This window comes from Rattus norvegicus, chromosome 1, assembly GCF_021556685.1.
Source record: "Rattus norvegicus strain SHRSP/BbbUtx chromosome 1, alternate assembly SHRSP_T2T, whole genome shotgun sequence".
Classification (NCBI taxonomy): Eukaryota; Metazoa; Chordata; class Mammalia; order Rodentia; family Muridae; genus Rattus; species Rattus norvegicus.
Window position 1 is genome coordinate 131,124,190 of NC_141534.1, and position 19,007 is coordinate 131,143,196.

The 19,007-nt window shown below is 44.3% G+C and overlaps 1 protein-coding gene across 2 annotated transcripts in view; it reads right to left on the reverse strand.

Annotated features, from left to right (window-relative positions):
• Entrep2 (endosomal transmembrane epsin interactor 2) overlaps positions 1 to 19,007 on the reverse strand; it is a 411,852-nt gene that overhangs the window by 265,852 nt on the left and 126,993 nt on the right. The gene's annotated exons all lie outside the window — the stretch shown is intronic.

Consider the following 19,007-nt stretch of genomic DNA (forward strand, 5'->3'; position numbering starts at 1 on the left):
CCATGTTCCCCCCTCTTCCCACTACTCTCCAAGGCATTTCCTCCTTACCCTGTTCTACTCGACAAAGAGGAATTTTCTCCTGTCAGCAAAATTCCTCCCCATTGTCCTTTTTGGGGAAGGCTGCTTTTGTCTGGATCTTTTTGTTTTCAATCTATTGAATATGTGAGAATAGAGATCACTGGCTACACTGTGCTCAGGACGTGGTCCAGGCAGCGAACAATGAGTAAGATTTCAGCTTCTCCCGCAGATGCTCCTCACATCCAGATGTTCCTCAACTGATGGGAAAATCCTGATAAAAAGGACTGTAAACTGAAATACCAGGAACTCATTAATACAAGAGGCAGGGGACAGACATGGGGATTTTTGTAAACAGGATGAAATGTGAGACCATAAACTATGATGTCCATAGATACTGATCAGACATAATACTATAAAGTATGTTTCCCTTTTATGACTGTGTGGCTGGCTGGAAACACAGCTCACCACTACTGCCCAGCACCACAGAGAGGTATGGACCACATACTGCTCGTCTTTAAAATGACCAAAATCCAAAACAGAGATATTTCTCCTTCTGAATATTAGTCATTTTGACATCATGTTAACTTAAATATTATAAGGCAAATTGTCACGAGTTGGAGAACCAATCATCTGTGATATAGATACTAAAGAAGAAACTCTCCCAGATCCAGCCAGATGCAGTCAGCAATGCATCTCTATGATGGTTTGTATACGCTTGGCCCAGGAAGTGGCACTAGTAGGAGGTGTGGCCTTGTTGGAGTAGATGTGGCCTTGTGGGAAGAAGCGTGTCATTGTGGAGGTGGGCTTTAAGACCCTCATCCTAGTTTCAGCCTAAGAACAGGCTGGGGTTACCCTACAGTGTTGTCTAAATTGTCTTTTTGTTTTTAATCCTCGTTCCTTCCCTGGAGAACTTGTTGATTGACTGAGCTGGCTTGGTCAGGTGACTCCTCAATGTCTGGCTCCAGTAAGGGGGATACAGTAAAGGGCACCATGGGAACAGAAAGCACGTGCATAGGGAAATTTGGACCAGTGGAAGAAAATGAGGTGCAACGGCTGCCAGAAAGACTGGTGTGGCAAATGGAATGAACAATCCCACCCTGCTGCTGATTCCCTTACTGATGATGATGATGGTTCCCCGCACATGGTGACGTCTACTGGACCTATGTTCCTGGCCCAACACTGATACATCCAGCAGTATGGTTCAGACTGGAGATTCTCGTGACCAGTAATACTCAACTTCTTGGATCTCCCTGGACCGGGGAGTCAATTTATAATAAGACCATGCTTTTGTGCATTTGGTGGTGGGATTCCTGTTTGCTTTGTGAAGACTAGTACGAATGATGGGTGTATTTCAGTGTTTTTCAAATATGGAAGGAGAACATTTCACAAACCGTAAGTCAAAGCACATAAACAGTCTAAGTGATTTGTCCTCATGAGCTACCACCTTGTGGATCAGAACCCACAGAAGATGAAGTTATTAGATGGAAAGAATGTTATAATCAACCCCCAATGTGGTATAATGCTTCCAATAATATGCAAATTATTGATTGGGCAGGGAGTCAATCAAACATTGGGCAAAAGGAGAGGTCCACAGACCTCTGGCAACCAGAAGCAGGCCATTTCCAATGGCATATCCGGAAGTTACCTGCGGCTCTCTATGAAGTTATGTTGGCAATAGACAAAATTGGGACAGGATCTGGACTCCAAACAAGTGTTAGTGCACGTGCTAAGGCTCCTAATCGTTTATTAATTGGCCATGTCAAATTTACTTTTGTTTCTTCTAAAGTACTTAATGTAAGTTGTATTCATTGTACACTTTCTAATTGTGTTAGTGTGTGGAAATCTGGCAGGTCTTTTATGGTGGTCTATCAACCAGCTTTTGTTTTATTGCCTATGAGTATTACAGGACCTTGATATTCTGAAAAAAAAAAAGCTTGTAAATACTGGAAGAGGTTAATCAGGCTAAAGCAGAAGCAAGAGGGTTGCGGGTCTGACTATTGCTGGTATCGAAACTTTAATTACATTAATAGCCAGCACCACTGCTTCTGCAATTGCTTTGACACAAGAAGTTAAGACAGCTACTTTTGTTAATCATTTAGCAAAAAAACGTTACTAATGATTTGAGTATTCAAGAGGATTTAGATAGGTGTTTGGAACAACGGATGGACCCTCTTTATGATACTATTCAAATTATTGGACAGGAGGTCCAGAGTTTAAGAGTAAGAAACCATCTTGAGTGTCATGCTAAATACCAATGGGTTTATGTTACTTCTAAATTTTACAGTGATAGTCACTAAATTAGGAAAAAATTCAAAGACACTTTCAGGGTATTTGGCAATAATTCTAACTCCTCTCTGGATGTTTTAACTTTGCACACCAAGATTATAAATTTAAAGAATGATGCTCCACTGAGCTTTGATGCTGCAGATCCTGCTGATAAAATTATTCGTGCCCTGAGGTCAGTATTTCCATCTTGGTCAAACTTCAAGAACGGCATCTGTAGCTTGATCATGCTAGCCCTTCTTGTCCTGGGAATACTTTTATTTCTGCCTATTGTTATAAAACTTGCCTTTAACAACATCAACATGTTGGCAGCCAAAATACAGGGCTTGACACTAAAAACAGATTCCCCAAACAGAGTTATTAATTTAGCAGGCTGGTAGTCAGAGATGGTTAAGTTTCTGTTCAGAGCTTTGCCAACCTAAGACAAAAAGTGCACTGCTTTCGATAATGCATATTCCATGACGGGTAAAGAAGACATTCTTGCCAGAACAACCTCAGACAGATGCAGTCTTATTTATGAAGTAAAAAGGAGATGTGAAGAGCTTTTGGGCTGCTTCTAGAAACTTGGCAGGAATTTGACCTTGGGCCAGGACAGAGAAGTAAGCTCAAGCAGGAATCTGACTTTGGGCTAGAACAAAGAAGTAGGCTTCAGGCAAGAGTATGACTTTGGCCTAGGACAGGGAAGTAGGCTCACATATCTTTGTCATCCTTGTAAGCCTTAGAAACAGTGAAAATGGGACTTTGTTTATTGCCTTGTTTGTTCTTTACCTATTTCTGCTTATTGCCTCGTTTGTTCCTTAACTTAGAACTGACCTTATTTTTTGCAAGTACTTAAAATGGTATACAAACAGACTGGGAAAAAATAAACCCGATTCAGTCTAAGAACAGATTTGGGTCATGCAAAACAAAAACAAAAACAGAAAAACAAAAACAAACAAACAAAAACCCTCATCCTAGCTCCCTGGAAGCCAGTCTTCTCCTGTTTGCCTTCAGAACAAGATGTAGCTCTTCCTACATCATGCCTGCCTAGATGCTGCCATCCTCTTGCCTTGATGATAATGGACTGAACCTCTGATCTCTAAGCCAGCCCCAATTAAGTGTTGTCCTTTCTAAGAGCTGCCTTGGACACGGTGTCTGTTCACAGCAGTAAAACCCTAAGACAATCTAACTGGGGCTAGGATGGGCCAAGGGTTGTTTTCAGAATTATTTGTTTAACTTCTGTTGTATTATTGCTCCTAGAGAGAAGTGAACATCCATTCACCTGTGTTAGGGCAATGGCAACCAGCCAAAGACAGTTCTCCACCCACATCAAGCCTGAACACACAATGATATCAACTAGGGAAATTACTTACAGGAGCATGGGTGAAAGACAGTTTATAGGACCTTAGTTGATTCTGAGTTACACCATTGAAAAAGAGTCTCTGCCCTCACCCCACCAGTTGTTAACCATTTATATCTATTGTGGGAAGGAGAGGCTCACACACTGTCTTATATGCTCTCTCCTTCACTATCTCATTAGACCTACTGGGCTTCTGTGAACGAGTGAGTTAGTGTTAGTGAGCCCAACTCTGTGAGGACCTTGTGAGGATGCTCACAGATGCTCTGATTTTAGGCAGCAATGATTATGTCATGCCTGAAGGACAGAGTTCTAGAACATTCTACCTTTTCTCCAGCTCTTCTGTGCTTCCTCTTCTGTGATAATTCTGGAGCCTTGGAGGGCATGATACAGATGTATGAGTGACATCTAACATTTAGAGCTGGGCACTGACCCAACATGCCACAGTAACAATCACTTTTTCTTAGCACATTAGCTGGTTATGAGTCTTTCCAGTAACCACTGCCCACTTCAGAAGGAAACTCCCCTGAATAGCATCAAAATCTATAAGGACAAATGTAAGTGTTTAGAAGGCAGTTTGAAGGATGTGTCGCATCCACTTAACAAGAGAATAACAGCAGCGTCTCACTAGACCTGTGACTTCTACAAGCCACAGGCTTGCCCTAGCTTACAATACTAAATTTACAATACTAAAAGTTCCTCTTATAGAACAACTTTTAAGTCCAATTAGAGAGCAAGCATGAACCACCAACCGAAGAGCATACAAGGACTGGTCCAGATGTGCAACTTGATCTTCATGCAGGTCCACCAACAACTGCAGCTGGGACTTTTTAGGCTGTCTTGTCTGGCCTCAGTGGGAGAGAATGTGCCTAGCCCTGCAGTGACTTGAGGTGACTTGAGGGTGGGTTGGTACTCAGGGGAGGGCCTCTCCTTCTCAGAGATAAAAGGGAGAGGGGCTGGGGACTGGGAGAGGCAGGGCTGGGATCTGGATATAAAGTGAATAAAATAAATAAATTAATGGAAAAAGAAAGAAAGAAACTGGTTGCCACTACAAGAGCAGTTTCAGTATTGCACACAGGTGAACACTGCCTGGCAGGTTAGTAGTGGAAAGTATCAGGTCTATAACTGAACAGGACTTGGTAACAGTGGTAACAGTCCTCTACCAGGCACCCTGACAGTTAGCCACAGCTTGACTCTGTGCCTTATGTGGGGTATTTTTAGCAATAGGTTTTATCATCTTCTGGCGTTCAATCAAGAGCAGTGACAACAGTTATATTGGGGGGGTGGGGTCTCCCAGACAACAGCTTGGGGGGAGGTTGCCAAGTCCTACAAATGGAATTTCCAATCAGTGATTGTGTCTTCCCAGCATGCCTTCTCCCACCTGTGCAGGGTTTCTCCTAGATTTAAATTCCTGAATCGGTGTTTTTATACTTATGGGCACAGAATGTTGTGGGATTTTCTCCATCACCTTCCAAACATCTGCACCCTACCCAGTTATAACACCTCCAAGGATTCACAACTATGCCTGCCCTGTGCCCTGTGGGGACTGCTTCCCAGACTTGTTTTATTATTAAAATACTGCATATATTTCAGACACTTTCTCAAATCTATGGGACACTTAAACTGGTTAGCATTTCACAATGAAACCATTTTACAAAGTGGGAAAAGGTTTCCAAATCCTCACATCATGCATTCCAAGCAAGGGCCCAGTTGGTCTCAGAATTAAAAGATACTTAAAAACATTAGCAAGGCCCAAGTATAGCGGGGAAAGATCCAGTCTCCCATACTAATTATAACTACTTCCTCTAAAGAGTGTTTTGGGTAGAATGGCATGGAGAGGAGACATTGTTTTATTTATCCCTCTGGAATCTACTATATTCTTTCTCAACGAGCCATCCCGCCTGCTCACTCTGATATCATTGTACATTTCCTCGTTCCAGATGGCTAAGCTGGTCCACACTGTTCCGCCTCACCTGGAGCCAAGAAGGAAGAACTGGATGTTGTGCTGGCAGCTCCCACGTTCTGACAGGATTGGGACTCAAACTTCCTCTCTACTGTGTACAAAAAGGGGAAGCAGTTGATGGGGACCATAGAATTCTGGGTCACTCAAAAATGAATGTGGCAAACGCCTCTCCACCGGCCATAGTGCCTACCAAAGGGCCCCAGAGTTGGTAAAATGTACACAGTGTGCAAAGGAGTGTGGGTAACTGTCTGTCCCTGGAATGACATTAATCTTCCCAATCTATCTTGTCATTTGTGTCCACACTGACTTGTTCTTTAGGCCCCAGACTCACAAGCACAGAACTCGTCTATCAGCTTTTTCACTAGGAATTTCTGCCAGCCTGTCAGAAATCTTGCCATATTTGCTTCTGAGTGACCTGGAATTCTACAGGCCCTATCACACACTTCCCCATTTTCATTCCCTCCCAAGCATCTTCTCAAGTTGAGTTTCACCGTGATATAAATAACTTTAGATCTGCCAGAGTCCCTATCCACCACGGGGCTCAGCAAAGCCACTAAAACCTCATGATGGTCTCGAGGTCCCTGCTAAATAACTTTTTTTTCTTAACTCTCCTGCAAGCACAGCTGTAGCCACACCAGTAAGTCAGCATTAAACACCACCTCTCCCATACCCGGTGTTCTCAATAACACCTGTCCCTCTGTCACCTTCCGATTGCAGGTATTCCTTGGTACTTTCACCCGGTGGTAACCAGGCATCCCCACTGGCTTACATGAGTCAGGCCACCAGGGGCTGGTTCCTCTCACACTACTTTGGATTATGTAGCTGCTGTTTCAAAAGGAGCTGAGTAACTATATTACTCGGTTTCTCTGCTTCCAACTCACCAAAACTGACCCCCATGCCTCTCTCTTACTTCTTGGATAAAAGTCTTCACAAACTCAATCAGGCTTGGGGAACAGTATTCCCCGTTAATCACGGTTTCCTGTACTACTCAACATTAAACGTGAGGCCTCAGAGGAATTCTCTATAATGCACCCTCACTCTCTTCCTCCACTGTGCAACTCTTTCTAAGGATCCTGGGAAGGGACATTTAACACAAATCTCGTTTGAACTCCTTCCCTTATACACCCACCACCCACAACAGTAGGGAACGGCAACTTAGCCTATCCATCTCACTCCATCTTCCTTTTTACCCACTTTTTCTCCCGATTCAGAAACCAGTGCGAAGTGTGTCATCCACATACGTCGGTACATTGCCAAGTTCTTTCTGGACAGACAGCTGAACATCAGTGCACATCATATTACCCAAAACGCGCTTACAGTTAAGACTCACAATGCTACCTCTAGGGATTGAGGTATTATTACAGTATTTTCTCTATTCCATCATCCATTTTGGGGTATCCCATACTTACACATCTGACTCCACCTATCAAGGAACTATTCTGTTCCACACAGAGGAAAACCAACCTGATATTTCCTTCATGGATACCCCAGCTTCAGACACAGCAGCCTCAGTTCTGTCTTAGCACCATGTCTGCAGCGATAAGGCATGCTAGCCCAGAACTCAGGAGGCAGAGGCAGGGAGGAAAAGAGCCACACCAGGATTGCTCCCAGGAGCCTCCACCCTCAGATTGCTCCCAGGAGCCTCCACCCTCAGACTGCCTAGCTTCAGTTGCATCTCTTGCCACAAAGGCATGGGTGATACAGCCACTCTCCAGAGTCATCTCAGGTTCTGTTATGTCCCTGTTTCAGGTGCCAGGTGTTGTATAATTTTTTCCTAGGCAGAAGCAAACAAACATCGATTTACCTCAGATAATATACCAAAAACAGATCAAAGAAATGATTCTGCTCATGTCTAGCTGGGTGAACTAATATGTTGGGGTTACTTGCAGGAGCATAGGTGAGGGATTGCCTACCGGAATACGGCATGACACTTGGGTACCCTCTCCAGAATTTATTTTTAAAGGGGGGGGACTCATGTACCCCCTTGTGAATGGAAGGTTAGTGTGATCAACCTGTAAGGGTCTTGTGTAGGTAATAACTGTTTTTATCTCAAGAGGACAACAGCCATGCCATGCTGAAAAGGCAAGAGTTCCACTGCAATGTCTGTGTTCCCTAATGTATTCTTTGGAGGCTAACAGTTGCCCAAGCTTTCAAAGCATCTTGATAATACAAGTTTAGGAATTCTCCTTTGGTTCTGATCCACTGTTGTGACAGGAGAATAAGAAGGGCGGACTCCAGCTTCTTTTGAGACAAATCCTGCCCAGGAATACATGTGTGCCAAATGTTCACGGGACCTGGAAGGCACCACTTCACTGTGGCTGAGAGGAAGTGCCACACCTGGGGGAGCTGCTCATCCTGATCGGCATGGCTATGGATTTGACCACTGGAAATCCCTCATCCTGTGAAGCCCTCAGGCCTGGCTGCCCATCCTGACTTACTGAAACATGACAGCAAGATGTGCATATCAGCTGGGAGCATTACACCCTTTGCTGCTGCAGACACAGCCGGTGCGGCAGGGAGGCCAAGAGTAACAAGTTAGACGTTGGCTCTGGGCTAAGAAGACTCTGATGTCAGCAAAATCATCCTTGCTGGCTATTTCACTTACAGGATGAGAACAAGTGAAATTCTTGGCAAGAGTTCAGTTGTCACCTTTTGTCATTTTCTGTACAGTGTCAGGTGTCATATTGTAAAACACCTGACATTCAACTGGAGAAGTGTAGCTGCTTGATCCGTTTATAACATTTAAACATTTTTCTTTCCTATGCCAACAATACCTCATGGGTCTTCGCCATATGCAGGGAGGCACGGGTTCTGTGATTGGAGGATAGGGATGTAGAGTGAAAACCATTAAGATTAACACACTGGAAGCCCTTCTGCACCCGGGCACGGGCAACAAACGAAGTGCATATGGTAAAAGGACTGGGTATACAAACCTAGGAAAAAGGAGTTCCTGTGTAAATGATATATTAAAAAGTCTGGAGACTGGTAGCATAGCGCATCTGAACCTCTGACTTTTCCACCAGCTTACCCATACTTTTTTCTTCCTTAATAAACGACTTCTCTTTACACTGCTTTACTATGTATCCCTGACGCTAGTCTTGTTCTGGGTCCCAAGAACCTTAAAATCCCAGCAAGCGATACTGCCCCAACACACACACACACACACACACACACACACACACACACTCACACACACACACCACACACCATACACACAGACACACCACACACACACACCACACACCACACATACACACTCACACACACACACCCCACACATACACACACACATACACATACACACACCACACACACACATACACACACACCACACACATACACACCCCACACATACACACACACACATACACATACACACACCACACACACATACACACACACCACACACATACACACACACACCCCACACACACATACACACACACACACACCACACACACCACACACACACACCACACACAGACACACACAAACACATTCTCTCTCTCTCCCTCTCCCTCTCCCTCTCCCTCTCCCTCTCCCTCTCTCTCTCTCTCTTTCTCCTCTGAGGAGGTGCCATACCGAGCCCTCAGATTAACACAGACAATCTTTGAAACAAACAACAGTCTCTGGCTCGTAGTTGTCAAAGGATGTGAGAATTTCCATTCCCTAAAGCAGCCCTGTGTGCCCAAATACATAAAGCAGCCAAAAGTGGCTATTTTGTTAGTGGAAATTGATTTTATAAATGCAAATCTTAAATGTGGGGGCTGGGGACTAGAGGTGCGCAGCAGTGTCGTCTGTGAAATAGGTATTACATAATTAGTAAATTACGTAATTAGTGTACTGTCTTCTACAGTTTCCAGGCTGCTTCAGTAGCCATCCAGCAAAGAGGATGTTTCTGGCTTATCCTATGGCTTGCCAGTGTGTGCCAGCCAAGCCAGAGGCTGGTGTGGAGTCAGCTCATCGAGGTGACCTGTGGTTCCTTCCAGGAGATAAAGACTTCTCAAGTCGGCAGTGGACTGCGAAGCTTCGTCCACGCAGCACACTTCAGCCAAAGGCCGGGATTAAATCATAATAATAACTGCAGCAGTTCCCAACTAACCAAACAATGTAGATACGTTATAAAATCCGCTCATCTAAATAGATTCAAAGAAGAAATTAGTAGCCACGTCTAAAGACCAAAGTAAATACACAAACGTCAGAGACGACTATCTCAAGCACCGTTTCCCTGCCATGTGGCCTGCGAAGGTTGTACTGTAAAGTTCCCATTCAAACTTCTGTAACTTGTCACAGTTCTGAAACTAGGCTTTCAGTCTGGATAATTAATAAAACCTTCCCTTTCCACCCACTCTTGATTATCTTCCATCAGGGCCGTGTTTGCACTTCTCTTGTCAATTGTAATCATTTATTTGAACCAGCTCGGTGGTTCATTAGCTCTTCATTAGCGCCTGTGGGTTAGATAAAATGAGCATGGATTTCCAAAGAACAAATCTCCCTGGCAGTGCAGCCAGACACGAATTCCCAGAATGCTTTACTCAAGACGGTTGCAATCAAGACCTTGGCTCTTGAGGGAGACAAGTGGTGTCCTTGAGAATGAAGAGAACTCACCCTCCCATCCAGTCCCAAGCATCAATTCTAAAGCCCTTCAGTGACCACAACAGACAGGCTTCACCGCAGACTTCACCTTGGCTCACGTACTGGTATTTCTTTGTCGCTTAAATACAAAAACGTCCTGCAAGGCAAAAGAATTCAACTCAAATTTGGACAGCCAAAGTCACCTTGTCAGCAAAGTTTTTTTTTTTTTTTTGAAAAAAAAAATTACAGCTGCCAGGTACCACTGATGGGAGGGACCGCACAGCCTCCACGAAGCACAGGCCTCCAGGAATGGCTGCTCTCAGAGACCACGGGCTCGATGTCTCCAGAAAGTGAAAAGTGGGACTCAGGAGTGGCAAAGAGGCAGAAGGGCGGGTCACACATCAGCACAAGGAGATGACTACAGACACCTACAATCTGAGACCTCCCACAGGACAGCTGGCCACACCGCCTCAATCTCTTCAGTGAGCTGCCCTCACTAAGATTTAAACATGTGAGCACGGAGGTGGCGAGATGGTGAGGTGGCTAAAGTGGGTGCCACAAAGCTGTGACGTAATCAGTTAAGATCCACAGAGAAGCTTCCGACACCCCAGGTCTCCTTTGAGCTGAGATGGAGGAATTCCTCAGATGCCTGTGGGCCAACAAGTCTGTCTTATCTAGTGGTAGCACCCTGTCTGAAATAAGGTAGATGGTGAAGCCTGACCATCAAGACTGTCCTCTGACATCTGCATGCATGCCATGGCATATGCTTGTGCACACATGCATGTGCACGTACAAACACATGTACACACATGAAGGGTACTTCATACATCAAGTACACAAAGACACATACCAGCAGTCAATAAATAAGTATAATTAAATTTTTTTCAAAAAGAAACGTCAAGGTAAAGGCACAACTCTCACCATAAAAGGAACAGGAAATAGTACATTCTTAAGCCAAATATGAATGACCATGGCCCAGGAGCAAAGGCCCAGACTACCCCAAATACCATATTTCAATATGGCCACGGCTTCATGATCAAAGAACTTCACAAACCAAGAGATCGTAAAGATACACCAGTGGGAACAAACAGGTGAAGTGGGGTTCCCTGCCGTAGGCTGTGGGTGCTACAGGAAAACATACTCAGCCTTTGGACTAGTGTACATTAGAAGTCTGCAGCTGAGTAGTACTCCATTGTGTAAATGTACACAAGTTTCTGTGTCCATTCCTCTGTTGAAGGGCATCTGGGTTCTTTCCAGCTTCTAGCTATTATAAATAAGGCTGCTATGAACATAGTGGAGCACGTGTCTTTGTTGTATGTTGGAGCATCTTTTGGGTATGTGCCCAGGAGTGGTATAGCTGGGTCCTCAGGCAGTTCAATGTCCAATTTTCTGAGGAACCTCCAGGCTGATTTCCAGAATGTTTGTACCAGCTTGCAATCCCACCAACAATGTTCCTCTTCCTCCACATCCTCACCAATGACTTCATGAAATTCTTAGGCAAATGGATGGAATTAGAAAATATCACGCTGGGTGAGGTAACCCAGTCACAAAAGAACGCACATGGTATGTACTCACTGATAAGTGGATATTAGCCCAAAAGCTCAGAACACTCAAGATACAATCCACGGACCACATGAAGCTCAAGAAGAAGGAAGATCAAAGTGTAGATACTTCGGACTTTCTTAGAATGAGGAACAAAAATGCTCACAGAAGGAAATATGGAGACAAAGTGTGGAGCAGAGACTGAAGGAAAGGACATCCAGACACTGCCACACCTGGGGGATGCATCCCATATACAGACACCAAACCCAGACAATATTGCAGATGCCAAGAAGTTCAAGCTGACAAGAGCCTGATATAGCTGTTTTGTGAGAGGCTCTGCTAGAGCATGACAAATACAGAGATGGATGCTCATAGCCAACCATTAAACTGGGAACAGGATCCCCAATGGAGGAGTTAGAGAAAGAACTGAAGAAGCTGAAGAGGTTTGCAACCCCATAAGAACAACAATACCAACCAAACAGAGCTACCAGGGACTAAACCACCATCCCAAGAGTACACAGGGATTAGCCTATGGCTTCATCTGCATATGTAACAGAGGATGTCCTTGGAGGGCATCAAAGGGAGGAGAGGCCCTTCGTCCAGTCAAGGCTCGGTGCCCCAGTGTAGGGGAATGTCAGGGTGGGGAGTTGAGAGGGAGTGGGTGGGTGGGTCAGGGAGCACCCTCACAGAAGCAAGGGGAGGAGGAATGGGATAGTGGGTTTCTGGAGGGGAAACCAGGAAAGGGGATAACATTTAAAATGTAAATAAAAACATATCCAATAAAAGAAAATGTAAAAAAAGAAGTCTACAGCATATTCCAAAAGGAATTACCTAGTAGTCACAGGATAGATACTGGGTCACACACAGAGGTAGAAGCTACCGAAGGAGGCTAAGGTGGCTCGAGTAATTTGGTCTGAGACCTGTGGCATCCAGCTCTCCACAATCGCCAGATGTAGATGTGGCTTTGTCTCCTGGAACTTCTGTCCACATAACTAAGCAAGGTGGGGAACTAAATCCCACAGCGCTGGGCTAAAGCTGTAAATGTCGGGATGAGTGCATGCTTATCTTGAGACAGTGCAATGTAGAAGCAGACATACAGCTTCGTCTTTGAGTTCATGTGTATACAACCCAACCTTATTATTCACCAGCCACTCACTGGCCAGTTCACGTGATCACTGACATTTATTTGCAACCCAAAATTCAATAAGTAAGACCCTTTTCAGCTCTGCGGGGGACACACATGCTGCAACCAACACATGTATTCCCACGTGAGCTAAGAGGAAGCAGTACCTGCCTTCCCCCGGTATCTCTTACACGTCCATTTCAAAGCCTATTTAATGTCATTACATTTCTGTTAATGTCGAGTTTTCCATTGGTGAGTCTGCTACTTAAGAAATCTCAGAGCAGAATGTTGAAGGGCTGCATGGTGTTCCTACGCACAGAAAAATATCATGTACGTAAGTTCAGGCGTGAATGTTAGTGCTACTGGCTATCAGGCCAATGTTAATGAATCTACAACAGAAACACACACACACACACACACACACACACCACACACACACACACACACACATACACACCACACACACACACACACACCACACACACACACACACATACACACCACACACACACACACACCACACACACACACACACATACACACATACACACCACACACACACACACACACACACACACGCCCGCACGCGCACACACCTGTAAACAGAAGCACACATAAAATAAAACAAGGTTTACTGTTGATCAATTGACAGAAAAATGACTAGCGGAGGGCATCTGGCCCTGCATTTCCCTCAGGAACAATGCAGCATTCACTACTTCGGAATCTTTGAGATTTTACAGAACATAACAGCTTCAAATAATTAGACCTAATTACATGTGTATTTCCTCCTCCAGTCCCCTAAGAGAGCCGAGAAGCAATTATATCCCAGTACTTTCCAACAAGATTTTCTGATAAAAGAAGAAATAGATAAATGGCTCGTGATAGGGCTGGGGCATAGAAAACAGAAGATGAGGCCAAAGACTCCTACAATGGCAGAAAATGAGAAATTAAGAAAACAATAGGTGTGTAAGAAATATAGGAGAACTCATGTTGGAGGGAAGCAAGAGCCACGTGGCCAGAAGTCATGCAATATGAGCATGGAAATAAATAACTATAGCATTTAATTATGATCTAAAAAATAAAATTATCATTTGTGAGCCCACATGATACACAAATTACAAACAAATGAATAGGGGAGGTGGGACAAATCATCCTTTAGGAAGAGTTCAAAATGATAAAATGTATAAAGAAGGGATAAAAGCCAGGTCTGGAGACACATGCCTAGATTCCCGGTACCCAAGGAGGTGAGGGAGACGGATCCTAAGCTCAAAATCAGCCTGACCCACACATCAAGGCCCTGACTCACACACACAGAATAGGAGAGTAAAGAAAGAAGAGAGATGATAGAGGGAGGAGTGGGGAAGGCAGGCAGGAGGGTGGGAAGGAGGGAGTAAAGGAAGGTAAGAAGGCAGGCAGTCAGGAGGCAAGCAGGAAGGAGGGAAGGAAGTAACAATGCTCTGTCAGAACACCACCACAGTGATGATTGCTCAGCCAAGGCCCACATTCAATGGTGCTAAAACGAATGCTTGAATTGTCAGAAAAAACACTTGCCTTTCACCGCCAAGTACCTCACCTGAGCTGTTATTAAGCACTGGGTGCTAGCACGTGTCCCTTAATTATATGATGCTCTTCCCCTGGAAAGCACCCCTTACTCCTCTTCCCATAGAGTTCAGTGGGCTCATGATGAACACAGAAAGGATAAGGATAATAAGTCCAAAAGAGGATGGGCAGGTAGGTCCCACCTCGCCCAGATGAAGGAGGGAAAGCATCACCAGAAATACCAGCATATGACAGACGGAGAAGAGCGTCTTACCTCTGTGATGCTCTTCTCTGCCGTCAAGAAGCTCAGTACAATCATAAATAAGCATTTAGCAGTAGAAACCCTGAGTCAGGGTTTTTTCTACAAAATACATAGCCAGTACTCCTTAAAGTGTCAAGGGTATAAAACTCAAGCAAAGGCTAGCGAACTAGCAAAGATTAAGGAGACTTTGATGATAAAGAAATCGTACACTAAAAGCCATTCACAAAATCCAACTGCAGCCTAGCCCAGGTTGTTTCGTTTTGTTTTTGTCTTGGTGGCTATACCTTGGTTATGTGAGATGTTGACCCGTGGGTGAGCCAAGAGATGGGTGTACAGCACCTCTGCATTTGTACCTGAATGAATCTCAGAGCAAGAAAGAGACTCTCAGTTCAATCTGGTTTGACAGTGAGTGAGAATCCCACCCTCAGTTTTCTAGAAATGGAGTTTGTTGGCTTTAAAGTTCCTGAATCAACCTATACATGAACGTGAGATCCTAGACTACCATTAAAGTCACATGAGAGGCGGCAGCAGGAAGGCAAAGGACAGGAGTCATACAAGAGGGACAGCTACTGACATAGAGAGCTCCAAAGATCCTGTCAGAGAAGCGTGCATCAAGAGAGGGCTCTAAAGGACCCTTAAAGTGCTAAAGTAACCACAAAAAGAAAGAAACACTACAAGCAATAGAATTCAAGAGAACAAAGGAAAGAGCTGATTGAGACTATCCAGGCCCACCAATTCCTGTGGCCACCAGATGTGGGAACAGATGGTGACCAGCATCTATGACCAGAGACTATAAACCCCAAATCCTTTCATATTCATCTCATTGCAGGGAAACACTACAGGCTTGATGATACCTGGGACTAGAGACTATGAAGCCATGAGAGAAAGATTTCGGAAGAATGGAAGGAGGGAATGGGATAAACGGAAGGGCAAGCTTCCAAAAAGACTGCAACATAGTCTCCTGGTATTGCACGTCTGCAATTCTAGTCCAGAAATTGACTCCTGGGCATGTAACGCAGAAAACCAATGCACACCTGTACCTAGAAACTAACCGGAGAATGCTTTCACTGCTCTGTTTACCGCTGCAAAGTATAAAATGACACACATGTCCATGCATGAGATACCAGATCAAAAAATCTGTGACATATAGCTGGGTAGTGGTGGCTATATTGCCCAATATCTGCTATGGAAAACGTAAAATCCAAGGCTCATACACTTAAGGCTTAACTGTTGGTAAGAACCAAGAACAGAATAACACTGCTCCTTCAAGCTACTATTTTCAAACATAGAACCTTTGTGGTATCTCTGTAGGAACTGTTTGTCAGAGAAGACCCAGAGATCTTCAAAACAATATAGGTTCCTGCCATTTCTTTTTGGTGCTCACTATAACTAGATATGAGACTCCTGCTGAACACGCCATGCCCTTGGGTTGCCAGATATATAGGAAGCAACCTGGAACTGGACCCAAGTCTTCTTTCCTGTTAGCTAGCTTTCACTATGCCAGAAGTTATTCTCTAGGTTGCTGGAATAGATAAGGCATCAATGACACTACCCAACTGTGAACTCTACCAACTAAAATGCCAATATGCCAGGCAAGATACACCCACTGGTGCAATAGTGTCATAAATGTTATGGGGACAACCAAATGCTCTGAATTGCTTTGAAGCCTGTTCTACAGGAGGGAATACATATCTGGTACTGTGAGCCCAGTCAAAAATGCCATGGCTGGAGGCGTCCCAGGACCCAGGTTCACAGGAGTGAACTCACCACTTTTTTGTGCAGCAAATTTTACATTGTACGAAGTTGCATTCTAAATATTTATGATTATATCCGCAGACAAACACTACACTCATCCTTAATCAGAGAAGCTCCTCCTTGCAGCAAACGGCAATGAACACAGACTCTCGTGGCCCCTGAGATACCTAGAATTAGTGTTTAGCTCTAATCAAGATATCAAGACAAGAAAGTAAGAGCTAGAAGACAGGAAGACGGCTGACAAGTGCTATGTTCAGGGTATGGCAAAGCCATCGCAAACGTGATCTCACAGCAGCTGTGGTTGCCTGTTCTTGGTTCGGCAATCAGAGATAAGGAGGGGCTCATGGGTCTCCACCCCTCCATGCTGAACTTCTGGCAACTTATGGATTTTGAGAGAGGAATAATAACATTTCCTTCACCTCTTTATGCACTAGTGATCCCACTTGATGCCAGTGTATAGTTGCAAACAAGTCTTAGATAAAGTCAGTGAGTCACAAAACAAAAGAAAAAGGCCTGGATGTGGGAAGGAGAGAGAGTTGGTACCTTCATTAGGGTTTCATCACTGTGAAGAGACAAGACGACCAAGTCAACTTTTTTTTTCTTTTTTTCGGAGCTGGGGACCGAAAGTCAACTTTTATAAAAGAAAATGTTTAACTCTGCCCAGCTTACAGTTTTAGAGGTTCAGACCATTATCATCATGACAGCTTGCAGGCCGACACGGTGCTAAGGAAGGAGTTGAGAGTTCTACATCTTAATCCAAGGCCAGTCGGAAGGAGACTGTACTTCCACAGGTAGCCAGGAGGCGGGTCTCTTCCACACTGGGTGGAGCTTGAGCACTAAGAGACCTCAAAGTCCACCTACACAGTGACACACTTCCTCCAACAAGGCAGCACCTAATAGTGTCACTTCCCGTGGGCCAAGCTTATTCAAACCACCACAGATGGCAAGGGTAGGGGAGGTGATAAGAAAGGGTGGGAGTAAGAATAAACAAGATGCACTATTACCATGATGGAAAAGTCAAAGGGAGATTTTAATCAATAAAAACTGCAAAGACCAAAAGAATTGAGAATGGAAACAATGTGTGACTATGGGGACCCTGAAGTTCCTCTCCCTCTCTTACTTCCTGGGTGTCATGGGATGAGTAGTTTCCTCCAACACTTATGCCAATACTTGATTTCTGGCTCATCAATGGCCCAAAGTAACAGAGCCAACCAACTGAGCCACAATAAGGTAATTACTTGTGCTTGTTACTGTAATTGTTACCTGGTTGATCTGAGGAGGTTTAAACACATGCACGCGCGCGCGCATGCACACACACACACACACACACACGAGAGAGAGAGAGAGAGAGAGAGAGAGAGAGAGAGAGAATATCCAACCCCATCTCAGAAACTTATTTTTTCAAATATCTACCTTCTGTCATTACTATGCTGTCTTAGTTAGGGTTTTATTGCTACAAACAGGCACCAAGACCAAGACAACATTTATAAGGAGAGCATTTAGTCGGGTCTGGCTTACAGGTTCAGAGGTTCAGTCCATCATCATCAAGATAGGAGCATGGCAGCATCCAGGCAGGCATGGTGCAGCAGGAGCTGAGAGTTCTACACCTTCAGCTGAAAGGTGCTAGGAGAAGACTGACTTCCAGGCAGTTAGGATGAGGGTCTTAAAGCCCACACCCACAGTGACACACCTACTCCAACAAGGCCACACCTCCAAATAGTGCCACTCCCAGGCCAAGCATATTCAAACCACAACATATGCTTAAAGATGTAGATCTCAAAAGAATCTTAAGTTTGTAGAGTATGATTTCTGGGGCTATAACATCATTTTCTCTATGTCTTTCTGTTTGCACAGGACCTGAAAGGGTAGCATAATTCCATAACAATGCCTTCTTCCATGTTACCATGGCTACTGTGGTCAAACTTACCATCAAAGTCATATCACCTCAAGATGACCTTTCAATCGATCCCAAACCCAGGGCAGACACTGCTTGGATCGCTATCACTGAAAATTAGTTTTGCCTATTTTCAAATTTTCTATAAATAGAATCCTAAAAATTACCTTTCTTTATGGGTGATTTTTAACCACTGCCCCGGCTTCCTCGCTGCTGAATTAAATGATTGCTACAGTAGTGACCTAGTTTGCTTTTCTCATTTGATTAACTGGTCCCAGAGAATATGCATGTCATTTCACATACTCCTATGTGTGATGAAAACAATTTTTATTCTGCATATCCTAGAATGACATGCATTAATCATAAAATTCTCTGCAATAACCTTGAGTTAACATTGTACTTACGAAATTACAGCAATCACACTTTTCAACAGGTCCCTCCCAGCTATGATGGAGTCTTTCTCCTCAGTTGAACGAGTCTCTGAACCATTAACGTCTACCACCTGACTCCCTCTACCTCAGGACCCTCCTTCAGGGGACATGCTCACCCAACTTTCTGAACATCATTCCCATCCCCCACCCCATGTAAATCTCAACAGGCTGAAGATTTCATGGGCCAGCAGAAGGCATAGTACAATAGCCATGGACCAGCTTCCAGAGTCACAGCTCTTGGGGTGTTGGGACCAAAGGAATAATGAGAAAGCAATTAAAACAGAAA